At 32.9% G+C, this 8478-nt stretch overlaps 1 long non-coding RNA gene across 1 annotated transcript; it reads right to left on the reverse strand.

Annotated features, from left to right (window-relative positions):
- Positions 1 to 534: 534 nt before the first annotated feature.
- On the reverse strand, positions 535 to 3466 carry LOC131006055 (uncharacterized). Its single transcript, XR_009095409.1, has 2 exons — positions 2890 to 3466; positions 535 to 739 (listed from the first exon to the last, which is right to left on the reverse strand). It is a non-coding gene; the product is annotated as an uncharacterized LOC131006055 (long non-coding RNA).
- Positions 3467 to 8478: the final 5012 nt, after the last annotated feature.

The raw sequence follows: 8478 nt of genomic DNA on the forward strand, positions 1-8478 counted from the left end.
TAGCATCATAAAAATTATCATATATTCATATTATCACTAATACATTGACATACACTGTTTCTACATTGTAGGACCTCTTCTTCACTTATTATATACATGTGTAATTAATGTCTTATAAAATAGATATATGTAACTTTCCAAGTGGTCTGAGTTAAATGTCTTAATTTGACCATGTAGACAATATATATGATCATTAACTCAACATGCATCAAATGTTATTGGTACATTTTATTAACTTGTTCATTAATCTTAATTTACACAATTAATCTCTCTCTATATATGCGTTAATTTAAGTCAATTTAGTCATGTGCTTAAGTGAATGAGAACCAGAAATCATTAAAACATGATATAACTAAACATGAGAGCTACAAATTGCAAGAATTCAAACTTTGACAAGCATGCAATCATCCAAGACTATGCAGCTGGCGAATGAGCTGATCTCGGCGGCAGCGGGGAAGATGACGGCGGAAACACCACCGTTTGGCCAGGAGAGAGAGCAAAATCTGGCGGCGGCGGCGACGGCACGCTTGGTCGTTTCACATCAGCAACGGGAGTAGTAGTTGTACGTGAAAACGGCGCCGTCCTCAAGATGGAAGCATCGTCGGAAGAGAAGGGGTTTTCCACACATTGTGTGAAAATGGCTTCGTACATGAACAAGATGGCGAGCAAGAAGAGATACGACGTCGGTTTCATTGATGATACTAATGTTGGATGTGTGGTGGAGTTGTTTCGGAGATATCTATATATATAGGCATAAGAGATGAGATTAATTGTCGTTATTGGGTAGTTATTAAGGTGCATTGACTTGAGAGTTGATTCCATGTCTTGCAATTTGGTATGCACGCTTTTTGTAAAAAAAATTAAAAATATTAGTTGAACATGTTCTGAGTGAAGAAAAACTTTTATATTATTTATAATACTGTGAGTGAAAAAAATAATTAGCTGTGAATTTGAGCTTAAAACTCGAATTCACAGCCAATACTTTCATTGTTAGAGATAGAAATAAATTCTTTTTGTTTTTATCAAATTTCATATGTTGAAAAGTGTTTAAGTAAAATTTTAAATTTCTATGTCAACGTGGAATATGACTTTTTCCTTTCACTTATTGCAACTACAACATGCACTTGCGGCTTAATGAAAATTATAAATAGCGAACAATTTTTACAAAATTTGACGGGAACTTACGAAGAATAACTTTTAATTTCATGACAGGGGTATATTTGTATTTTTTTCACAAAAAATGATTAATTTTTAAAACTTTCATATTGATAGATATATTTTTTTAATGCTATATGAGAATGAATATTTGGATATATTGACTCTTTTTAAAATACCATTTTCACTATCTTTCTTATAGTGACATTATTTTCAGTATCTTTCTCTCTAAAGAAAAGACCTTATTTATGGTTAATTTTTTAATACTACCTCCGTTTATGATTAATGTGGTCTTTTTGTCAGTTTTCATTTTAGGATAAGGATATATCCTTATACTTTATCTTCATTCATACATAATATTTACAAAAATATATCATATCTCACAAACTATTTATTTATTACTATCTTACAAATTAATATAATGAGACTATTTTTTCACTTTATACACATCTATCAATATTTTTATAAAATTCGTATTCTTTGTAAGACTTGAAAATGGAAACCAAACACGCGTATTGGATTGGGTCATGTGATTGTGAAATATTTTAATAAAATTTTGAGCTAATTAACTAAAATTCACTGATCCAATCCAAAAATATAATTTCATATTTTCGAAATAATTCACTTAATGAGCGTGTACTCACGAATTAACGAATCAAATAATGTCAAATTCAAATTCAGACTCAATTTAGTTAATGACCAAACTCGACCCATCGCATGTATATATCAAATTGATATCCGACAAACATTTAAATTGATTGGCTCATTTGTAGCCTTAGTGTCTTTGTTTAATTTCTATCCATTCCTCAAATATCTTCTTGACTAAAGGTAACACGAATTTTAATAAAAAATAATTTGTGTATTTGATGTTCAGTGAAGAATGGATCCCACAAAAAATGAAGATTGTAAAAATAATTATTAATGAAATTATTTGGAAAAAATTAATTAAGAAGATGTTTTGAAGACAAACCAAAATAAAAAGGAAAGGAAAATGCTTGAGGGACGAAGGGAGTATATAAATTTTTTATAAAAAAAAAAGATAGTAGTAGTATATTTAGAAATAAAAATTCATAGCTTCAACTTGGGATCAATTATAAAAAAGAATAAACTCTACATTGTCATAATTCATAGTATTTTTTTTTTCAGGTCTCGTTTTAAAGAATTACACATCCGATCCATTCTGAAAGAAATAATACTCCCTCCATTCATGTCTCAATCTGACCATGTATATACATCATGTACAACATCAAATATTGTTCACATAATTAATCTCAATTGTATAATCTGAATATATGGCGTTCTTGATTTAATCTTATTTCTCATTTTCAATATATATATATATATATATATATATATATATATATATATATGAGATGACTAAAATAAAAACACTTCTTAAAATATAAAATATAAACAATTTTCAACTTTTAGATCATCAAGATCTACGGTTGATTCGTAACCCTGTTGGATGAATTCGTGGTCCTGAGTTCGAATTTCAAAGATAACAAAAATTTATTTTTCACAATTCGTAACCCTGTTGGATGAATTCATATGTGTTCTACATAAAATTCGTAAATTGAAAAATATTTTTATTTCTATTTTTATTTTAAAAAGTATTTTCACGGTAGCTCTTCCCTATATATATATATATATATATATGCATTAATTTAAGTCAATTTAGTCATGTGCTTAAATGAATGAGAACCAGAAATCATTAAAACATGATATACATACCTAAACATGAGAGCAACAAATTGCAAGAATTCAAAATTTAAAATGAGCTGGTTGCAGCGGCGGCGGCGGAGGAGGAGGAGGCGACGGAGGAGGCGGCGGAGGCAGCGGCGGTGGCGGCGGAGGAGGAGGCGACGGAGGAGGAGGCGGAGGCAGTGGCGGTGGCGGCGGCGACAGCGGCGGCGCAGGTGGTGGCAGCATCTTCTCGAGAGGAGAGCGATGTTTTTCTGGAGGAGGCGGCGCCGGCAGGCTTTCTTTTTTCACATCAGCAACGGGAGTAGTAGTTGTATGTAAAAACGGTGCCGTCTTCAAGATAGAAGCATCGTCGGAAGAGAAGGGGTTTTCCACACATTGTGTGAAAACGGGTTGGTGCAGGAACAAGATGGCAAGCAAGAAGAGATACGACGTCGGTTTCATTGATGATACTATGTTGAATGTGTTGTATCGGAGATATGTATATATATACGCAGAAGAGATGAGACTAAGCCACCTATAGCTGTCGTTATTGGGCAGTTGTGAAGGTGCAGCTTTTAAAGGGGTGGTTGCAAGTCTGGTTCTTGCATTGACTTCACAGTTGACTCCATGACTTGCAATTTGGTTTGAGTTGAGATCCATTTTTTATGAGTCGGGGGATTTTTTAGGACGGTAACTTATGTTGATTTGGAAATTAGGATAAAAAAATTTGGACTTGTAAAAATAGGACACTAATTAATAAGCGTCGTAAAAATAGGACATTTCTCGGCTGATAATTTATCGAAAAATGTCTTGCGGATACAACACTTATTAATTAGTGTCCTATTTTGCTCTAAAAAAAACTGGTATCCTATTTTTACATGTCCAAAAGTTTTTGTCCTAATTTTCATATCAATCTAAGTTACTATCCTAAAAAAACCTCAAACTCCATTTTTTCTTGTACGAATTTTTAAAATATTTGTTGAATGTATTTTGAGCAAAGAAAAAGTTCTATACTCACTCCATCCTATTTCAACTGTCTTGTTTGTTTTCAGCACAATTATTTAGGAAAAAAATGATTCGGATTATCAAGTCATGTGATGTAGAGCTTAAAAGGTGATTTGAAGCCCAAAGATTCTCACTTTTGAGTCAAAAAGGGAAACAAGATATTTACAGTGAGACATGCAATTCAAAAATTAAAACAAGACACCAGAAGTGAATGGAGAGGGTATTATTTATAGCATTGTGAGTGAAAAAATTAGCTTGGTATTTGTTGTAAATAATTTTGATATATTAAAATAATATATATATATATATATATATATATATATATATATATATATTCAAAAATAGGTGATACATACTTTTTTAGATGAATGAAAATAAAAAGTCACCTATTATATTTTAAAAGAGTGGATTTTAAAAATGTCAAAATTGAAATAGTAAAAATAAAAAAAAATTCCACTAAAATAAAAATACTTAAAAATTAGTCACACTTATCATTTTACCCTTCACATAAAAAATTTAAAAATTATCCATTAATTTTTAGGTGGTCGAGTTAAATGTCTCAATTTAAACCATGTATGTGCGTGATCAGCATATGTACAGTATTAGTAACCCAAGATCAAATGTTGTTCTTTTTTTTTGAGAATGTTGTTCTTATATCTTATTAAATTGTTCATTAATCACAATTCACATAATTAATTTAATCGTAAGATTTAAATATTTGACGTTCCAGATTGAATCTTATTTCTCATTTTAAGGATTATTCTCATCGATCCATTTTCTCTTACCATATATATATCCATTAATTTAAGTCAATGAGTAAGAGTAGCACTGTAAGCAGGAGAAATCATTTATAACGATGATAACTAAACATGAGAGCTACAAATTTTGCAAGAATTCAAACTTCGTCTACGCAGCTGGCGAAGGAGCTGGTGATCTCAGCCTCGGCGGCGGCGGCGGCCTCTGCAGCCGCCACTTCCAGTGAGTACCCGTGGCGGCTTGTGGAGGCGGCGGCGGCGGCAGGCTTCCTCGCTTCACATCAGCAACGGGAGTAGTAGTTGTATGCGAAAACGGCACCGTTTTCAAGATGGAAGCATCGTCGGAAGAGAAGGGGGTTTCCACACATTGTGTGAAAATGGCTTCGTGCATGAACAAGATGGCGAGCAAGAAGAGATACGACGTCGGTTTCATTGATGATGCTATGTTGAATGTGTTGTGTTGTTTCGGAGATATCTATATAGGCAGAAGAGATGAGACTAAGCCACCTATAATTGTGTCGTATATTGAGCAGTTGTTAGTTCAATCATTAATCGCCTCGAAACATTAAAATGCATTTCCTCGAAAGTGTACCGAGAATAAATGAAATTAACTTATTGAATTTTGATTTTTATGTAATTTTTTAAATTAATGATATGTCACCTACTGATCACGATGAAACGAAGTCTGTTGGTAAGACGTTTCTCTTCCAACTAATAGATCGGGAGTTCGAGTCACCTAAAAGACTAGAGTGTGAGTGTATTTTTCCTTTATTTGGATGTAACAAATTTAAATAAGAAAGAAAAAAAATAATGATGTTACTATTAAAATATTAGAATTAAAATAAATATATAGAAATAATAGGTTACATGAACCATATTTCATATTCCATTTTACCATTTCAGCTTACCTCGTACTCTAGAGTTTGCAATTTTGTATTCATGTTTTTAGGATAAATAAATACTCCCTCCTATTATATGTATAGGTCGTTCATTTGCACATTTTTTAATATAAAAAATTTAGACCCATATTAACCTTATTTAATGATACTTTCTCTTATGGGGAGCATAAATGAGAGACAGTTAATTAATGCCTCTTTAACTAACGAGGTTAATTGTTGAATACAAAACTAAAATGACATATAATATAAAAAAAAAATATGAAAAACATCATAACAACATATATATAAAATAGAAGGGAGTAGTTAAATTTAAAGACTGTATTATAATGGACTTGAACTATTGAGAATTTTAACCTCGAAAACTAATTATTCTATCGCTAGACCAACATATGCACTTATTTTGCCTTCATTTTTAATAAATAGTGCTTCAAAAAAAAGAAGAAAAATAATTAAGTTCATTATTAAAGAATATTTTTCTAATGAGATATATAATTACTTAGGTACCACATTTGATTTATTAATAGATCGATTAAAATATAAATTAATTGAATTGAAATGTAAGATGTATACAACTATTGTAAACAAAATATTGCATTTATTAAAGTAAAAAAAAATATTGCATTTATTAAAGATGTAGCGACATTATTGTCACGACCGGCCTTAATTAAGGATAATTAATCCGGGAAAACCATGACTGGGGAAGGAAAATTAAGAAGCGGGTTTAGAAAGGGGCGCATAAAAGAATACTCAAAGAGCTTGAATACGCGTGAAATATTCCTTAAAAAGGAAAAAGGCATAGTTCGCATAAAAAGGGTACTCAAAGAACTTGTATACGCGTTATATTCCTTAAAAGGAAAAAGGCATTTTTAGGGGCTTGGCTAAAACATTATCAGAGTTTGTAACGGAAGGTGTAACTGAAATAATCAGTGTTTACAGCGGAATGCATAACTGAGATACATGTATGAAGACATGTATCCTTTCTGAGCCTACTTTAAGTTCGACAAAAACTCCATTCAGCAACACTTCATCGCCCATCACAGCTCAACCTACACAAACATAAACATCGAAGGGCTAAGTACAAGAGTACTTAGTGGGCAGTTGCCAAGCATATAACATAACATCATTAACAATTTCACAATATCGCATAAGAGGCATGAGTTTCTTTCATATCATTTGCTCATTAAACATTTCCAAATTCATAAATAGCATAAGGGCATTCTTCATCATCAACAATCATATACACGCATCGTGTCGTGGAGAAGGCCTTCTCCAACGAACACTGGCATCGCGCCGTGAAGGGGGCCTCCCTCAGCGGTCACGGCATCGTACTATTGAGGGAGGCCTCCCCCAATAGACGCTGTAACACTGGCATACTGGCATCGCGCCGCGAGAGAGGCCTCTCTCAGCGGACACGGGCATCGCGCCGTGAGGAAGGCCCTCCTCAGCGGACACGGCATCGTACTATTGAGGGAGGCCTCCCCCAACAGACGCAAGCATCAATCACAGGCATAAACTTATCAGCGTAAAGCATTCAAGCGTAAATAAGCGTAATCAAGCGTAAATTACATAGGGCGTAAATAGTATAAACAACATAGCGTAATTCATTTAACGTGTAGCATAATAAAGCTTAACTCATGTAAGTGTAATAAAGCATACCACACTTGAAGATCCAATTTGCATTTTAAAGCATAACACTGGTATAGCATTTTATTTACGCGTAAGAAATTGCCCACCTGATAGCAAAGTTTTGCTAAGGTACTCTAACTCCTTGTGTAGTTCTTACTCTCGTGCTTGACCTTAATCACGAGAATATAAAATAAGACATTGCCTCGAGGAAAATTCTTAATTAATGAGAAAGCGTAATTTAACTATGCATGAATCTGGTATGCATGATCTAATCTTTTGAGCGATAATCGGGAATTCTACTATTAATCCTTGTTAATAGATTTAACTAATTCTCGTCTAACGCGGTCGAATAAAGTTGTGCTTCTTCCTTCCTCATCGTAATATTCTAGTTGTGAAATAAATCTCGCATTTGTACTTGATTGAAAAATGACTAACTCGGCTTTAAACGAGGTGTGACCTTGTAGAAACTATCGGGCTTTTCGATAGAAACATAATTACTAATATAATCTCAAATAATTAATAGGCTCAAAAGAGAGTAGCCAATTAATTAAATAAAACGAGTAGCTTAACTCAAATAAATAATGGTAGCTCAAAATAATATTTGGCCTTAAGGAAACAATAATATAAGCTCAATAATTAAGAGGCTCAACAAGGCAGCCTGATAATTAATTAAGTAGAAGTGGGCCTGAATAAATAGTACGAAAGCCCAATCGAAATAATTCATTGGCTTAAGTAATTAAATAAATCTTGGCCCAATGAATAAATAATGAATAGCTGGGCTAAGTTAAATAAGTACGCAAGGCCCAGCTGCAATTAAATAAGCCTCGGCCCAAAGAAATAAAATAATAAGGCCGATATTAAAATAAGGTCTGTTGGGCTCAAACAAATAAATCATGTAAAGCCCAACTAAATAAAATTTCAGTCCATAATTTAAAATTAGCCCATCATAAAATATGCATCAGCCCAACTCCTTAATTAAATCGAGCCCAATAGAAATAATGAGAAGGGCCAATTAAATAAAAGACTGGCCCAGTTCGAATTTAATTGAAAGCCCAATCAATTAAATTGGAAGCTCAATTCCTTAAGAATAAAACATACCCAAGCTCAAATAATTCGGCCCAAATAATATAGATAAAGGCCCAATTCTTTTTAAAATAAATCGAGCCCAATCAGCATTTGAAGGAAAATGGCCCAAAATAATTAAAATTATGAGGTCCAAATAAATAAATAAAAGAAAAGCCATATCTTAAAATTAAACCAAGCCCAAGCATTTAATAAAATCGGCCCATTACTCAAAGCCCAATACCATTTAAAAATCGACCCATCACTTATTAAAAATCGGCCCAAGACTC

This window comes from Salvia miltiorrhiza, chromosome 1 (genome assembly GCF_028751815.1).
Source record: "Salvia miltiorrhiza cultivar Shanhuang (shh) chromosome 1, IMPLAD_Smil_shh, whole genome shotgun sequence".
Lineage (NCBI taxonomy): Eukaryota > Viridiplantae > Streptophyta > Magnoliopsida > Lamiales > Lamiaceae > Salvia > Salvia miltiorrhiza.